We start from the raw sequence: 18,910 nt of genomic DNA, 5'->3' as shown, positions 1-18,910 counted from the left end.
TAGAAAGGCTGGAGAGAGGGCTCTGGTTAAGAGAGCTTCCTCTTCCAGAAGATATGCTTCTATTCCCAGCATCCACATGGAAAGTTACAACCGTCTCTAATTCCAGTATCAGGGGATCTGAGATACACACACACACACACACACAAAAAAAAAAAACATATACTAAAACAAAAGGTTTTAAAAAGGTATCAGCCTAGTCATAGATATTATCACACACATCACAGATGAAGAAACAGAAAGGATTAACTTACCTAGGATCTTAGACTAGTTCGCAGTGAAGCTTGTCGTTGACCTTGTGTCTGATGACTGGAAAGCCACAGCCCTCTTTCTTCATTAGTATTCACTCTTTGAGGCCATCCATAGAAGATGACAACAGGTGACAAAGTAGAGAGTAAGAAACCAAACACACAGTATGTGCGGCCAGGGTGTTCAGGAAAGGGGAACTTCACAGAAAGGCAAGTGCTGAGGAGGTTGTCATGAGTCACTCATTCCCTCAGAAGCCCCTCAGTGCTGACTGCACGGAAAACAGCTGTTGTACTGCCTCTCCTGGACCGCAGCCTTTGTGGTCTCCATCTGTCTGAGTCACACAGTGGGACATAACATGCAACCCTATTCCCAGGATGCATCCACTGCCCGTTCTCCAGTAGGTGCTTCTACACAGCTTTTCCCTGTCTTCAGACTCTTCCTCACAAAATAAACTCCTAGTGAGAGTCTTGGACTCTGAGATGGTAAGATATTATTAACCATGCAATACATTGGTCCAGCAGTAAAGGATTTATGTTACAAGAAATGCAACACATTACATTAATAAGTGGACTGTTTTATGACATGAATTGCTTTGCAAGACTTCCTGAAATCTATGTGCCTTTAAATGGAGAACCTTTTGAGACTAATTTTTTAAAGTGTCATCTGCAGTCATTTAAAGGCATAGCTCATAATATTCTCAGCAGTGAATCAGGTACCCAGGAAGAACTCAGAGTCTTAGCAGCATTCTCTTTGATTTCCTAGGTGTCCTGCCTGACTTCTCAAGTCTCTGGGGTCAACGCCATTGTCTGGGCATCAGTGGGATTCCTGTACTCTTCCCTCATAGACAGCGGGCTAGAAGAATTGGCCCTGGAATGTAAACTCTTAACCACAGCCTAAGTGATGCACCAGGCCCAAGCGTCTAGTGGTAGGTCATGGGAAACTGCACAGAGGCTGGACAATACTTTTTCTCTTGGAGATGCTTGAACAGTGTCTGCTCCTGGTCCCATGTGGTCACCCTCTGTCCCCACAGAAGAAAAGGCAAGCTCTAGAAGTTCCTGGTCAGCCTAAAAGAATAAAGTTAAGACACAGTTGATCCCAGGAGAGAGATGTGGTGTGGAAGGCTCACTGGCCAGGGTCTTACCATAGCCACAGAGTTCACCCCTCATTTGACTGCTGGTCCCAGGATGTAAATGGTATGTCTGCCACATTGCCTCTGGTTTCAAATTGCTGGAATTCCCCACTGCTAAGCAACATTTTTCACATCAGACCAACATATTGCCCCTTTTGAGTCTTGCAGTCTCTTAGAAGACAAAATCCAACTGCCCTTGTACAACCAGCCAGGCCTTTCCATCAAGCCACCAGCTGGGAGGAACTGGAAATTCATCTTAATTTAAACATCCTGGGCAGGAAGGAGGCTGAAGCATTGAGACCTTTGTTGCAAATGTCTCTGTGGGTGAGCATCCTGGTGAGCATCTTGAGAGGAACACTGCACACGTTGCAACAGGCAGGCTAATTCCTCTCCCGGGAGTTACTATCTGGTTCAGGTCAGCAGGACAGGAGCCACCCAGAAAGAGGCTTGAACTCACAGAAATTGGATATTTTTTTCCCTTCTCACCACCTCTGAAGCAGATGTTTGTTAAATATTTGCCATTCCTGCGAGACAGTGATGTTCAGACAGGCAGGAATCTCAGGGTCTCAGCCATTATGTTAGGCCCAAAATGCTATGGGCAGTGTGCTCTGGACATAGGGTTTGGGGCATGTTTGAGTTGCTTTGTTGAGTCTTTACAAAGCCCAGAAACATAGCCTTTCCAGAATAAGCAATAAGCTGGCATTCATCACATGTGTTTGCTTGTCACCACATGCTAATAGTCACAGAGCATTCACAGTGCAGAATGCATGCCCCCACCCCCAACACTGACATATGATACCAGAGAAAGAGCCTACCCAGCCTTCCCTCAACAGGTGGGCAGATTCCCCTCCTCCTCCTCCTCCTCCTCCTCCTCCTCCTCCTCCTCCTCCTCCTCCTCCTCCTTCTCCTCCTCCTTCTCCTCCTCCTTCTTCTCCTCCTCCTCCTCTCAGTCTGCCTTCAGTCTGGCAAGTTAGGCTTACAACTATAGCCCCTAGATTGCTACAGCCCCTGAGAACTTGATAGAGAGGCAACTTCCATGATTCCCAAGCCAAAGCCAATGTCACACCCTGTGGTAGTCTGAATGAGAATGGCTTCCATAGGCTCATATGGTCCCAGGCTGGTGGAACTGTTTGGGAAGGATTGGGAGGTGTGGCCTTGATGGAGGAGGTGTGGCAGTGGGGGCGGGCTTTGAAGTGTCAAAAGCCAATGCCATTCCCAGTTGTTTCTCGCTGCCTCATGGTTGTGGCTCAAGATGTGGTCTCTTAGCTACTGCTCCAGCATCATGCCTGCCTGCCTGCTGTCACGCTCCCCTCCATGATGGTCATGGGCTCTAACCCTCTGAAACTATAAGCCCCAAATTAAACACTGCCTTTGCCTTGGCCATACTCTCTTATCAAAGCAATAGAAAAGCAACTAAGACAGCCCCTGAGGCTGGCTAGGCCCAGTAATCTGTTTAAACAGACAGAGAGGGATCCACACATGTGTCTGAGAACCATGTATGAAGATGCCTGCCCAAGAACCTGGAGCTAAGGACCTTGAGACTCTGCCACAGGTAAATCTTCTGCAGCTTCCTTTTTTTTTTTTTTTTTTTTTTTTGCCGCTGCTATTTTGAAAGACCACAGGAGTCATCAAGAACATTCACAGTCTCCCATCCTTGGTTGGATCACATGGCCTCCTGATGTCCCAGGTGGCTGCATCTTTAGCCAAAGAGACTGGAGTCAGGATTAGGCCCTTTCCCAGGTGCACATGCTCAGCCCTGTGGGCAAGCATCCAGGGCTGGGGTCTGACTCCGGGAAGGAAGCACGCAGACTACTTGCTCTCCTCCAGACCTATGGCTTCTGGACTTGGGCTTCTGAGATGTCCTGTTTGAAATGGAACCCTCTGTTGATGAAGTCTCATGGGCTGGTAATCAGCCCTCCCTAAGATACAGTCTGGGAGAGCTCAGATGTACCTGGAAGGGACCCTGGACCCTCCTCTCTGTCTTCACAGTTCCCCAAGCTCTGAGGAGGCTCTCACTCTCTTCAGCACAACCCTCTTCATATTGGTGGATCTCAGTCTCTGAGATCTACTAGAGTCATTGGGAGTGTTTAAAACCTACTGCAGGCCGGTTCCCACCCCCACCCCCCCAGACATTCTGACTTAATTGCCACAGGGTGTGATCTAAACATAGGAGTGTTACATTTCCCCAGATGATTCTAATGTGTAGATGAGTTTGGAACCAATGAGGTAGGTCTTTTGAGACCTGCATCTGATGTTTATGAAGCAACACAATTCAAGACACTCAGGGTGGAACAGGGTTCCAGCAACACACAGAGAAAGTTCCGTTTAAACAGAGTCAAGTCTGAGCAAAGATCTAGCAAAAAAAGGAAAGGAGAGAGTAACTGGGGCGGGTGGCTATTGGATTCTTTTGTGGAGATGACGTCAGACATTCCTCTGCGATGTTAGAACGGGAAACACATGAAAATAACCATGACTGCAAGTGGAACTTTCTGGGAAATGGCATGTTCTTGGAAGGAGAGGAAACAGGACTGGGAGAAGAAGAAAAGAGAGGGGAGGAGGGAGGTCTGGTAGAGAGAGAGAGAGAGAGAGAGAGAGAGAGAGAGAGAGAGAGAGAGAGAGAGAGGAGAGAAGGAAGGTGAGATTTGGCTCCTAGGCCTCTGACCTCAGAGAGGCTGACTAGAAATGGTATAAACAGAGAGGAGAGAAGGCTTGGGTTGGTGTGAGGAGTTGGTGAGAAAGGCTAGTGGCACCCGAGAAGAAGCCTGAAGCAACACGAAGACCAAGAAAGAAGAGAAATTCTCTCCTGAGAAGATGGAAGAATTCAAAACCTGGTCAGTGACCAAACCCTCCCAGCCTAAGGCCCCTGGAGTTGGAGTTTCCTGGGAAGAGGCTTAGCACACAACTTCTGGTCATGTAGGTGCTCAAGGGAAAGAGTAAGACCCCCACAGTACCCTCAGCCCCTTCCCTCCTCCTCATGCCCCTGAGAGAGGACTCCATGCCTGCAGGTGGGGAGGCCAAACCCTCCTCTTGGAAATCTCCTGGGGAGAGAGGGCCTGTGCTTCAGGGGTAGCCTAGCAACAGTGCCCAAGGGGCAGACAGGCCAGCTTCAGTCTCAGCTCCATGCTTGTGTATCAGGGCACAGGAAAGCAACTCGACCCCAAACCTGGCACCGGTCTCATTCTTAGGTCACACCCTAGTACCCTTGGGAGAACCATCCAAATACTGAGTCAGAGAAAACAAAGAGAAAGAAAAGAAAAAAAAAGGAACCTTAAAGATAAAACCAAGGGAAAGTACGCAGCTCTTAAATTCTTGGAGGAAAGATTTCATAGTGGCTCTGTGTAACATCAAGAGACTCCTCATAATGGGATGATGACATTATAGCCCACCTGCTGTGACAAACCCCTACGTCACATGGAAGAGGCTCTAACGTCCATGCCTTGGCCCAGACAGGGAGTCCCAGCTTCAGTGGTGAAACTATCGGGGAAGATGGTGGCATATGATGTGCACACACCCCACCCCGTTCTGCTCCCAGCCATTTGAAGTCGTTCTCTGGAGGTTCTGGAGAGACGCTCAGGGAAGCACTTGGTCTTGTGGGGAGCCCATCCTCAAATGTGTCAAGACACTGAAGTATCTACTAACCAGTACCACTCCTCTTGGACATGATAGACCTTCAACATTATTTCTCAGGCCGAACCCTTGCCCTAGCCTGGCCTTCGAGCTGTGTTTAAAGGCTCTGGGGAGATGCATACTATCACCCTTTGAGCCTTGTAGCCAGGAGCTGCCCTGGTGGCTCCAGTATTTCTAGTCAGCAGTTTCCTGTGGCAGAGAGGTCCAGTTGCTGGCAGACCTCCCAGCTTTCTGTGCAGCCTCCAATTCATCTCAACCACTGGCCTGGGTGTCACAGAGAAACAAAAGGTAGACTCGTTTCCATTCAGTTCAAAAGACAGCAAGGCCTGGGGGGCCATAAGCAGTCACTTGCTCTTTAAGAGATGGGAGAGCAATAAAGGCCCTGGCCCCTTGGAGTGAAGAGCTTGTCTCTTGCAGCGTCACAGAGGGCAGGATGGTTAGTCCTGCCGGAATGCTGTGAGCAAAAGGGCACCCCTGTGAAGGCCCTTTCTGTCCGGCAAGAGCGTCATGGAAGAAAGCAGCCCTTCCATAACAGAAGTGACCATTGTGAGGTGAAGGAGTCAGCACGGGTCTGTAGAGGCAGACAGGAATTCGTCTGCCAAAGAGAAGGCCTAGAAGGGCAGAGTAACCCAGAGGCCATGGGAGCCTGGAGGGTATCAGGGGCTATTGAGAGGGTGAGATGACTCAAACGGTGTGGTCACAGCCTGAATTCCCTGGGGTTCTAACAGTGGAAGGAGAGAAATGACTTCCACAAAGTTGTCCTCTGACCTCCATGTCTATGCATTATAGCACATGTGCCCACAAATAAATGAATAAGTATAGTTTTTAAAATGTAAAGGTCCCATCATGTGAGCAGAAGCAGAGCCAGACCACCAGACAGACAGAGAAGGCATGCAGGAATGAGAGGAAAGAGAGGTGTTAGGATTCTAAGCTCCACCCCACAATTACCTGGCAACAGCCAGGTAGGCATGACCTGCTATAAAAGGGGCTGCCCCGGCCCTCCTCTCTCTCTCTCTCTCTCTCTCTCTCTCTCTCTCTCTCTCTCTCTCTCTCTCTCTCTCGCTCTTACTCCCCCTTACTCCCTTACTCTCACCTCTCTCACTCTCAGCCTCTCTCTTGTGCTCTCCTCCCCTCCCCCTCTCTCCACGTGGTCATGACTGATCTCTGCCTCTTTACTCTCCCTCTCTCTGCCTTTCTCTGCCTCCACTACCCCATTAACTCCCATCCACTGCCCTAAATAAACTCTATTCTATTCCATGTTGGTATGTGTCTGGTCCCTGGGTGGGGGGCCGGGGGAAGGATGTCTCAGCATGGGTCCGCTGGGCACCCCCTTCCCCCACATCACCTCATACCACATTCTCTAAGCCTCTTTCTCTTTTTATGATCACAACATTGGTGCCGAAACCACAGCAAGAGGCCCTGACATGGCCTGAGAAGGCATATGCTAAGACACAGGTGAACAGGTTTAGGAGCCACAGGAAGATGAGAGTCTTGTGGGAGGGAGGTTTGAATGAGGCCTTGTGGAAAGGGGAGAATTCAGCCCATGTTGACTGGGAAAGACAGTTAAGCAAACAATTGAGAGGAGCCCGGACGGATTCATGGCCAAAGGTCTGTTGTGCTCCGAGAAGAGTCAAACCGGCTAATAGGTCTTCCCCTGCCGGTGTCACCTCAGTGCTAACTCTTGAGCGATCAGGAAGGGTGCCAGTGGCTCCTTGCACTTAGCTCGGTTTCAAGAATCATGTTCAAGGGACCCAGGAGAGAGTGCACAGGCATCAGCTTGCAAAAATTGAGTTCTTGGAAAGGCTGAGCGCTGCCATGATGGCTGTTCTTGGTTGTCTGCTTGACTACATCTGAAATTAGCAAAACCCAAATGCCTAGGTACACTTGGAAGGGATTTTTGAAAAAAAAAATAATTAAGTCATTTGAAGAGGAAAGACCCACTTCTAAGACACATCTTTAATCCTGGTCTTTTGATGAGGAAAGATGCATGGATAATCTCGGCCATCCCTTCTGCTGGCAGCCTGTATAAAGGACATGGAAGAAGGAAGCTGTCTCTCTTTAGCCGGCCTGCTCTCTGTGGTGGATGGTCCTGGTGCTGTTTGTATTTTGATGTTAATTCTGCTTTCCCAGGAGGGACTGTCTGGAATGAGGAATGAGTCACATACTCAGGTGACTTCTTGTGAACCTTCCCCTAATGAATAAAGGAATCAATCACTGGGCGAGTAGGCGGGACTTCCAGGTTGGACTGAGGAAAAGAGGAGGCCAGAGAGAGATTGGGGCTTTGGGGCAGGGACAGCTAGAGGACAAGATATAACTACTAGTGTCTAGATGGCGAATCCTGGTGGATTTAGATTTAATATGGTTTACAAGATTAGAATTCTAGTTGATGCGCCCAAAGATTGAGTTACCAGTGATTCTGAACTAAGTTTGTGTGGTGTTTTCTTTCACATGGTGGCTTGACAAGGTTCCAGAGAGAAAGGTATGGCGGCAAAGTGTGGCTTTGCCTGATGTACGCCACAAAGGCCATGGGGCTTTTGGATCTTGGGGCTGGCATGGTAGTGACCTGTCAGTGGGAACTCAGTGAGCTGGGTGGAGAGATTTCAGAGTTCTGAGTGAGAGACTCTCCACGAGAGAACAGGCCACAGGCCAACCATTGCTCACCAGTGCCTGGCTGGCAATAGCATGGATTCATTTCTTAAATTTTGCATAACAAGACGCCGAGCGGTGGTGGCGCATGCCTGTAATCCCAGTGCTCTGGGAGGCAGAGGCAGGTGGATTTCTGAGTTCAAGGCCAGCCTGGTCTACAGAGTGACTTCCAGGACAGCCAGGGCTACACAGAGAAACCCTGTCTCCCAAAAAAAAAAAAAAAAAAAAAAAAAAAATCCGAAAAGCAAACAAACATTTCGCACAACAGCTCTCACAGTAACAAGAGTCCATTCCTTCACTGACATTAGAGCCTACTTCTTTAGGTTTCTGATGTATACTGAAGACCAACTGAGACATCTGGCCTCATAGACTGAACCTTCTATTGGTAAACAGCCATTGGTGGACTAGCAGGACCACAGCCTGTAAGCCATTCAAATAAATCCCCATTCTGTAAGTTATGTTTCTCTGGGAAACCCTGACTAATATAACTGCTTTCCACCAGTGGTCCAAACGCACCTCTTTTTCTCAGAATATTGAGTCTACAGCCCTGGGGTATAGGAATCCCTTCCCATCTGGACCCAAGAAAGCTCTGAAGGCTCTTTCGGTGACCTTTCAGCTAAAGGGAAAAGCCAGTGTTGACAACTCAATAGAATATTTATTGAGCCCCTCTATGAACCTAGAGGAATACACACAGGCTTTCTCCTAGCCATGGCTAATGAGAAGAGAAGAGGATGGGCGTGGTCAGTCGTGTTAATGGCACGAACAGAGAGGCATTTGGCCAGTCATGTAGTTTGAGCTAGAAACGGGGGGTGGGGGGGGCAGGTGGGGGGAGGGGGGTGGAATTGTGGACACTCAAGCGTAGAGAGCTAGAAGAGGTTCCTTGTTCTGCCCTGTGGGACCGCATGCAAGAGGAGAGAGCAGAGAGAAGTGAAATGGGAGCCTTCGAGGGACCCCAGAGGTGCAGAAGGTCAACACGGATCTCCCATCTCTGGCCCTGGTAACTAAGAGCATAGCCACTCCTCCCCAGAAACTGGTGGACTTCGTGTTGTATCCTCCTGGCTGCTGACCTCTGTTTGAGCCAGGCAGAGTGGGTGGGGGGCTGACCTCTGCAATCAGCACCAATGTGAGGCACACACCACTCCCAGGTCTCTCCCAGCCACAGGCTCACAGGCGAAATGCTAGTTTATCCGAGGTTGGAGGGTGGAGCTGGGGTTCTTAGGAGAGCAGCAGGCAGACCTCGCATCTTTCCCTCCCAACCTCAGCCTTGTCTCTCCGGTCAAGAGCTGGTTGCTCTGGGACTCTGGGAAGTTCACCAGAGTTCTCTGGCCCTTCTTGGCTCTTGGGGCAGTTGGCTGTGTTTTAATTCCCCCGGCACTGCCAGATTTTCCTTGGTGCTTCCAGGCCAGGCCATCTCCTCCAGAAAGAGAGCTCAGCTGAGGTCACTTGGAAAGTAACCCAGCCTGGGGCCCTGCCCCACATGGTCTCTGCCAACTAGCCTTTGTTCCTGCTGTCTTTCCCGCTCACTCTCTTGTTGGCCTGGCCTGTGTTACCATAGGTCATGCTGTGGTCCCCAAACATAGGAGTACTATGCAACTTGTTGTTTGATACAACTTGTTTGCATCTAGTGACTCTGGGAAAGCACTAAAAATGGAGTGCCCTAGGGACGCTGGGCCATGACATCTTTGTAACCATTGGTTTTCAGACTTCTGATGGGAAAACCCTCAGTACAGAGAAGCTCATCCCAAAGCATCACACATTCCTGAAGAGTCATAGATAATCTGCTCACTTATGTTCTGACTTATTCCAGAAATGCACACGCACACACAGAGACACACACACACACACACACACACACACACACACAGACCACACACACAGAGACACACACACACACAGACACACACACACACACAGACACACACACAGACACACACACACAGACACACACACACACAGACCACACACACACAGACACACACACACACAGACACACACAGACACACACACACAGACCACACACACACAGACACACACACACAGACACACACACACACAGACACACACACACACAGACACACACAGACACACACACACAGACCACACACACACAGACACACACACACAGACACACACACACAGACACACACACACAGAGACACACACACACAGACACACACACACAGACACACACACAGAGATACACAGACACACACACACACACACTCCCTTATAGCTAGTTAGAAAGAAAAGGGAACATTGAAAACATACAACAGACCCGGGAGAGAGGCAAGGTCAACGTGGACACCATAAAAAAATCCCACATTTCCGATGAACCTTAAGCTTTCCAGCAGCTAATATGAAAAGAGAACTTTGTATGAAATGAACTTCGGAAAATTGAGGCAGATTTTGAATGTATTAACAGAGGTTGCTATAAAATATGTTTGTAGTGGACATCTGGCTTTGTTTTATTTTGTTTGTTTTTCTGCTCTGCAGTTCTTCGTAAAGGAGCCACCCCTTCCTAACTTGGTATGATGAAGGTGGGCGGTCGGTCAAAACCCACCCTGGGTATGAGGTAGGGCTGGCACCCAAACTCATAGTCAGACACTCTCAGGGAAATCTGAATCCTGGAGAGAGACAAGGGAGCTGTGGGTGTCTAAATCGGAGGTTCCTGTGAGAGCACCATCTTCAGGGGACAAGTCACAGAGTTCTGCTGTCCAGAGCTGGTCTGCTCTGTCCTTCCCATGGCCTGACTTTCCACATTTGCCTCTGAGACTGTGAACTGCTCCCATCTTGCCAATAAATTCCTTTTGGCTTAAGATAGCTCAAAACTATTTTTGTGGCTTACAACCACGAACTTCTAAAAGATATGAGGCTAATAAAACTTTGTGTAGAATATGAGAATGCCCTCAAAAAGCAAATAATTCGTTCAGGGTTGGTGTCTTAGAAAGTTATTTCATTCATGCCCACTTGTGACTTTATGAGAGTTGGGGAACAGTTGATGAAGCGTGTGGGGAAGAGGATTTGGGTGTTGAGGTGCTCATGGGGATCCTAAGAGAACTCTAGTCAGGAGAGCTAAGTTCTTTTTTAATATTGACTAATACTGCTTTCCCGTGCTCAGTGCAAATCCCAAATGGCCCCATTTCCTGCATGTTATTTCACTAGTTGAACTACAGGATATTTCGTGCTGTCTTTCTGGGTTTCCAGAAGAGGCGGCTGATTATCCTCACCTAGGCCGTGACGTGGGATGAATGATACAGGTCCTCTGGGAGCCTTCTCTCAGCGTGTCCAGTGTCTGCCCTCCTTGAGCCTCAGGTTCCCTAAGTCTCATCATGACCACACTATAGCCTGCCTGATCTATGGAGCATTTATGAAAGGTCTGTGGGCAGGAGGAGAATGGGATTGGAGAATGACCACCCAAACACTCGCTGCAGGACACCCCATGACTTTAGTCAGGGTGCACTTTGTGAAGTCCCTGATTTGGCTTTGCTTATTATATGGTTTAGTCAACTCCTCATTCATGGAACAGATCCCTAAGGTACAGGTATTAGAAGTTAGATTCAGTGCTGAGAGAAGTCTCAGATGAAAGAATTGACCTCTTCCCAGTCTCTGGGAGGGAATCCTCCCTGCAGAGACCACCTGTTCACAAACATGACTAAATGCAAGCAGAGTCATCGCTGGGCTCATATTTAGGGCTACTTTTCCGTGTCTGGGGGAATGGGTACGGTGGTTAGGCTTATGTCAATTTGACACACAAACCAGAGGTATCTATTTCAAAGGAAGGAACCTTAATTGAGAAAATGCCTCCATAAGATCTGTCGGTAAGGCATTTTCTTGACTAATTATGAATGGAGGGGGCCCAGCCCACTGCAGGTGATTCCAACCCTGGGCTGGTTGGTAGTCCTGAGTTCTAAATGAAAGCAGGTTGAATGCACCATGGGAAGCAAGCCAGTAAGCAGCACTCCTCCAAGGCCTCAGCATCAGTTCTGCCTCCAGGATCCTGCCCTGCTTCAGTTCCTGTCCTGACTTCCTTTGGTGATGAACAGCATTGTGGAAGTGTAAGCCAGATAAAACCCTTTAGTCCCCAACTTTGCTTTTTGGTCCTGCTGTTTCATTGCAGCAGTAGAAACCCTAACCAAGGCAGGGGTCATGACACCACTTGGATAAGACCTTGCAGACAACCCAAGTGCCAAGGAAAACAGGACACAAGGTCAGGGAAAGTGGCCTGTCTGCAGGGAACTAGGGAAGTATCTTAGGATGTGAAGGTGGAGTTTCAACCAAGCTCAGCTCACATTCCAGAGGGTGGAGCTCCAGGCTTGAGCAGATTCACAGCCAGAACTCAGCAGGGAGGGGTCCGGAAGCTTTTAAACTCAACGCTCATGTGAAGATTATCAAAGTATTTAGAGTTGGGGGGAAGTCTCAAGAGAATGTTTGAAAGGTTCCTTCGGAAACATCTCTGCTGGGTCCTGCTGTCTTTTGGGTGGGGTATGCCTCTCTTCATGCAAGGCTGTGGGAGGATGGTTTTAAACACACATCTGGGGATACTTAATCCATGCTCTTGTAGTTTGGAGCCACAGTGGTCTGGCAATTGACACCCATTTGGCCAGCCTTAGATGGGAAGACAGGCAGAAGACATATTATTTCTCAGTACCAGTACGTATGCATACACATTCATGTACACACCTCATACGCTTCAGATACATATACATCAGATGCATATATATCATCATATACACATACAATTACTTAACTGGGGTGAACCTGCACTCCCAGACTTTGTGCAAGAATTTTCTGTGGGCTGGATGTGACCAAGTATAAAGTCATCTTGGGTCCTCTCCAAGTGAACCATTCGGAGGGGCAGAGGAGACAGCACTAGATTTTTTTTTCAGGTTTAGGAAAGGAAGACGGCCATCTGGAATAGAGACTGGTCACATAAAGACAACATGGAAGAAAGTCCATATGAAAGTACGAGCTCTTCTGAGAGCCACCGAAATGCTCAGGAAAGTTTCTGAACCACCTCAGAGACCTGGACTTCTGGGACCTGAAGGACAGGCCGCGCTTTCCCATGCACTTGGCCTCCCCCTCCCTCCCTCATCTTCCCCACCTCCTTCTCTCCACTCTCACTGTGACAGTGCCCTCCTTAGGAGTCCAGCACTCCCACCACCAGCAGGCCCATGTAGGGCGGCAACCAGGGCAGCAAACTGAAACGAAGCTCAGTGTTTTGTTTTCCAATTTTTTTCTCTTTGAATAGTTTTCAAATTTTATTTTTTGTTTTATCTTATGTGTATGGGTGTTTTGCCTACATGCACCTCTGTGTATCATGTGCATGCCTAGTGCCTGCAGAGTCCAGAAAAAGACATCAGATCCCATGGAACTGGAGTTACAGATGGTTGCAGGCTATCATGTGGGGGCCAAGAATTGAACCTGCGTCTGGGAATCAGACTTGGGTCCTTGGGAGAGCTGCCAGTGCTCTTAACTACTGAGCCATCTCTCCAGCCATTTGGTGTTTTGATGACAAAGATTGATCAGTCAGTCAGGCACAGTGGTGTGCATCAAGTAATTCCAGCACGTGGGAGGCTGAGGTAGGAAGATCACAAGTTCTAGGACAGCCTGAACTACACAGTGAGTCTATGTGTATACGTGTTTGTGTATACATATATACATATGTAGTGTGCATAATCATACACACATATATAATATATAAATGTTACATATATATGTATATGTACATATATGGACATATATATGTAACATTTATATATGTGTGTGTATATGTAACATTTATATTTATATATTATTTATATATTTATATATGTATAAACACACATATATAAATGTATACATCCATCCATACATATATATATAGTATGTGTGTCCCAAGTTAATCACTCAAGTGAATCTGTGTTGCTGCTGCTGCTGTTATTTGAGTGGCCATAGGACTTGTTATGATTTCAAAGTTTTCAAAGAAGTCTCTGGGGTCATCTAAGCTCTGCAGGAGGAAAAACCAAAACCAAAAACTGAAGGCACCAAATAAATTATGGGATATTGCAAGAAAAACACAGAGTTGCTCAGTGACCATCCACGCATTCAACACCAGGTCCATCTATCAACAGCAGGTCAGGGAGGTCCACATGAGGGTGGACTGCCAAAGCCACCCCAGCATGGCAGGGTGACCAAGGGCCTGCAAATCCATGGCTGAGCACAGAATTCATAGTATCACTGAGAAGTGTCCTTCTCAAAGCAGCTGACTGAATCTTTAGAGCTGATTTCATCTTTAAAGGAAAGACAGGGCTGAGAGACTTAAGTTACATGGTGGGAGGGGGAGCAGAAAGGGGTCTTTCCACAGGAACCAGCAGTCTCTTCAGCAAGACGATGGTGTGACAGATGGGTGGGTGGAGCTGTCTTCATGGAAGAGACTTGGTCAAGACGAAGCCAAGGAGCTGGCACACTGCTTCTTAATTGTCAGAGGCCAGGATTGTGTAAGGTGTTAACATGGTGGAAAATTGGGTAAAAGGTACACAGGAAATCTCTACTGATATTGCAACTTTTCTGGGAATCTAAAATTAGCCCCAAATTAAAAAAAAAAAAACTGTAAGAGAGGAAAGGCTTAAGCTATGAAACCCTAAGTTCAATGTGTGGACAAGATTGTCCAAATTTCCCAACTGTACAAGATGTCTCAGACCGCTGGGAAATTAAATGTGGGTCAGTGGTAACGATCTCAAAGTACTGCCTTAAACATATTAAGTGGCAGTCATGTAGAAAAATACCCTTCTTGTCAGCTGCTTACAGAAGGCTAGCATAAAATGTCAAGCTGCCTTCAGTTTAGAATCTACCAGCAGAAAAGGAAAGTCAAAGCAAACAGAACAAAATACTAATGACTGATAACTTGGACATATGGGTCCGGGAATTCTTAAACTTCCTAGTTTGTGATGGTCAATGTATGTGTGGAGGGGTACGTGCATGTGCCTGTGTGTGTGTGTGTGTGTGTGATGGGTAGTGGATGGATGTGTGCATGTGTATGTGTGTGTTCATGTGCACATACATGTGAAGGTGTGCATGCATCGGGTCCCTGTGATACCTGTCTCCTCCCCCGATGGATGACAGGCACGTAGCACCATGTTCCATTTTCCATGTGGACTCTGGGTTCCCTGAGTCCTTCTGCTGTGCAATTACTCTACCCACCAAGCCTTCTTGGCAGCCTAGTTAGTGCTTTCCGGTATTATTTTCATAATAAAAACTAAAACTACCAAATGCTTGTTTTTCTTATGCTTTAGCTGTTTTATTGTGTCTCCAAACAACTCTTTAAGATAGGTCCATTACTGACATTTTGAAAAGGAGAAAACCTAAGGCTCATAGAATCTCAGTGATTTGTTTAAGAGCACACAGCCAGCTCACACCGGAGCTAGGAGTTGTCTCCCAGAGGCTACTGTTCTCCAGAAGGCTGTTGTGGAAACTCAAGGAGAGGGGAGGAGAAAGAGAGCCTTTTGCTCGTATCCCAGGGGACCAGGGGACCATCAAGGAAATTCAAAGGAGAACTTGGGACATCAAGATAAGGAATTTACTTTTAGATAGCAACAATGGCTACCGTTTGTTGCGGCTGCTTTTAAGGCAGTGTCATATATCCCAGACTGGCTTTGAACTAGTTTTGGAGTTGAGGATAGACGACCTTGATCCTTCTGTCTTCCCCTCGAGCTGGGATTACAAGTGTGCACAGCCGTGGGTAGCTAGCTCTCTTTTATGTTATGCTGGGGATGGAACTAGGACTTCATAACTGCTGGGCAAGCATGCTCCCCACTGAGCCCCACCCCCAGCCTGACGGCTAAAACGGTCCTCACACCCTTGCTTTACCTTCCTTGAACATTTCACAGTCTGCCCTCCTCACAGACAAAGGCAGGTCCATGTTTCAGGGACAACTAGACTAAGAGTGGTTGGGAGACTTACCCAAGATCACACGTGTGCTGAGCAGGGAGCCAGGACTCAGGCACAGACCTGGAAGAAAGTTTCCTGCACCCAGTGTCCTTCCCTGCAAGTTGGGAGGGGTGTGAAGGAAGCATGTTGCAGTCAACTGACACGTTCCCATGCATTGGCCACGCAGAGGCAGCAGAATGCCACCAGCCTCACCGAGTGACACGGGCCACAGGTAGTCTGTGCGTCTGCTCCTTCATGCTCTGCCTGCTGCTGGCCTCTGAATCTGCATGTTCAGACCCTCTTACTTGTCCTCTGCTTCTTTCCCAATGCAAACCCACGCTGGCCTGTGCCAGCAGCCCCTCCCTTCCTCATAGCTCTATCTCTTCTCTGCTTTACTCATTTACACAGAACATGCCATGAACTGTTCTCTCTCCTCTAAAGGAGGGTTTCTTACGCTCTCTGTTTGAAACACCTCCCCACCTGAGAAACTTGAACACATCCCTAGGTACATAGGTATATAAAATAAGGATGCAAATTAAAATGCACTGATAATAAGTCTTAAGTTTGTCTTAAAATGTTTGTTTTACACACAGTTTACCATTGAGACAACTGATGTTAATTCTCCACTTGGAAAAATCTAAAAATCATCTGAGTAGGACTCCAGGCACAGCAGGGATAATGTTACAGGATGGGAAGACTTGTCCACTGTGGGTGGCACCATTCCTTACGCAGAGGATCCTGCACTGTTTCAGAGTGAAGGAACTCGACTGAACATTAGCCTGTGCACATTAACCCCGCCTCTGTTCCTTGACTATGGATGCACTGTGACCAAGCTGTCTTAGAATGACGACTGTAACTGGAACCATGAACCACAAAATAAACCCTTCCTCTACTAAGTTGCTTTTTTCAGGTTATTTTATCAGAGCATCAGGAAATGAAACATTTATTAAAGATGAAAGCAATTTTCATACTAATGAGATGGAGTGCTAGTTTACTTACATCTTGCCTGAATATTGGCTACTTCACAGTGCAGAGCATCTTCAGTGCAGTGGCTTGGCCTATAGAGAATGACACTATTAGGAGGTGTGTTCTTGTTGGAGTGGGTGTGGCCTTGGTGGAGGGGGTGTGTCACCATGGGGGTGGGCTTTGAGTTCTCATATATCTGTAGTATGCTCAAGTCTAGCCAGAGCGAGTCTCTTCTGGTCGCCTTTGGATCAAGATGCAGAACTCTAAGCTCATCCTCTAGACCCATGTCTGCCTGTACGCTGCCGTGCTTCCTGCCAATGAGGACGGAACCTCTGAACCTGTAAGCCAGCCCCAGTTAAATGTTTGCCTTTCTAAGAGTTGCCTTGGTCAATGGTGTCTCTTCACAGCAATGGAAATCCTAACTAAGACATTCAGCGTTTTCAAAGTTGATTCACATTTTAATATTATAGTCATTAATACTGAGAACTCTGCTTAGCAGAAATACATAGTCCAGAATGGCAGAAGAATATTTAGGATCATTTTAGAAATAGTTGGAAATTCTGACCTCATCACAAGCCAAAATTCATTGGTTGTTAATGAAATTCAAGTCAGTGCCTCAAAACTGCAATTTTTGAACTCAAATATTCTAATGCAATCTAATCCAATATTATACTAATTTGAAACTTATATACTGGGGCATGGTGGTAGGAAAATAGCAAATGGTTTTGTTTTCTATAAATAACCAATATTTTAATTGGTTATTTTATTTATTTACATTTCAAATGTTGTCCCCTGGCTTAGTCAGGGTTTCTATTCCTGCACAAACATCAAGACCAAGAAGCAAGTTGGGGAGGAAAGGGTTTATTCAGCTTACACCTCCACATTGCTGTTCATCACTAAAGGAAGTTGGGGCTGGAACTCAAGCAGGTCAAGAAGCAGGAGCTGATGGAGAGGCCATGGAGGGATGTTACTTACTGGCTTGCTTCCCCTGGCTTGCTCAAAGATCCCAAGACTTATAAAACCCAGCAATGGCACCACTCACAATGGGCCCTCCTACCCTTGATCACTAATTGAGAAAATGTCTTACAGCTGGATCTCAGGGAGGCATTTCCTCACCTGAAGCTCCTCACCACACAGTGTTTTCTTTTCTATCTTTTTTCTTTTTTTTCTTTTTCTTTCTTTCCTTTTTTTTAAATTTTTGTTTATTTATTTATTTATTTATTTATTTGTTTGTTTGTTTGTTTATTTATTTATTGTGGTTTTTCAAAACAGGATTTCTCTGTGTAGCCCTAGCTGTTCTGGAACTCACTCTGTAGACCAGGCTGGCCTCAAACTCAGAAATCCTCCTGCCTCTGCCTCCCAAGTGCTGGGATTACAGGCATGCACCACCACTGCCCGGCTAACACAGTGTTTTCAAAATGAGTGGTGAGTGCAGAGAAGATTGGGAGGGTGAGTTGCTTTGTTTCCTCTGTCTTTGAAATGATACTGTTAGGAATATTTTAATAGGGAAACAACAAGTATATATTTGTCATCAAGTCAAGTGCCCTAGGTTATGTACAGGGTGGCAGAGTGAACTGATAGTAAGTACAGGAAGCTGAAAATGCCCCTTTATCTGACAGGTGAGGTCATGGCCCAAGGAGAAGAGATGTACCTTATGCCTGTGGCTAGCAGCAACAAGGGAAGGCGCTTCTGTTTTTTGAGACAATTTCTCAGTTTCTTGATGTTTCCAAAGTTTTATCCCAACTGAATAGAGTCAGAGGAGGGCGTTTCCCACCGCCCAGCCTCAGGCGGCTGTAGTTCCTCTGTGTCCATCATTCCTTCCTCTGCTTCCTCTTTCCAGCTGGTGGAAGGCCCTAGGCAGCATAGATAGTCTGTTTGGTCCTAAGGCAATTAGTCCGCCCAGATGCAACCGGCTCGATTCCCTAGAGGGCTGTTCCTCGAGGCTTTCCCCTGTTCTGCATGCAGTGGGAACCCCAATAGGTTACCTGACAAGAGAGGCAGGAAGTTAGCCCTCTCTCAAGCCCTTCTGCCGCTACCAAGCCAAACCGCTCTTGCTTCAGATGCGAAAGACTTGACTACCTGTTATCTGAAAAGGTTTCAGGCACAGGAAGCTAGCAGGTCTGGGAGTGGAGGGATGGGCTAAGAAGCCACCCAGGCTGCACACATGGGCAGTGACGGGTGGGCATGGTCGGAGGCTGAGGTCCACAGGGACGTCTGAGAGAGTGGGATCCTGACATCCAAGAGAGCGGGATGGACATGACGTCATCACCTCCCTGTCTCAAGGCCAGGTTCTGCCTCCTCCCACACCATCGCCCACATTTCTCTGGGTGTTCTGGCTTGTGCCTGTGCACTGGGCAGAGAATCGCACTGTGCACTGCAGGGGCCACTCAG

This window comes from Apodemus sylvaticus, chromosome 12 (genome assembly GCF_947179515.1).
Source record: "Apodemus sylvaticus chromosome 12, mApoSyl1.1, whole genome shotgun sequence".
Taxonomy (NCBI): domain Eukaryota; kingdom Metazoa; phylum Chordata; class Mammalia; order Rodentia; family Muridae; genus Apodemus; species Apodemus sylvaticus.
The sequence above is the reverse complement of the archived record's forward strand: the minus strand, read 5'-3'. Positions refer to the sequence as shown.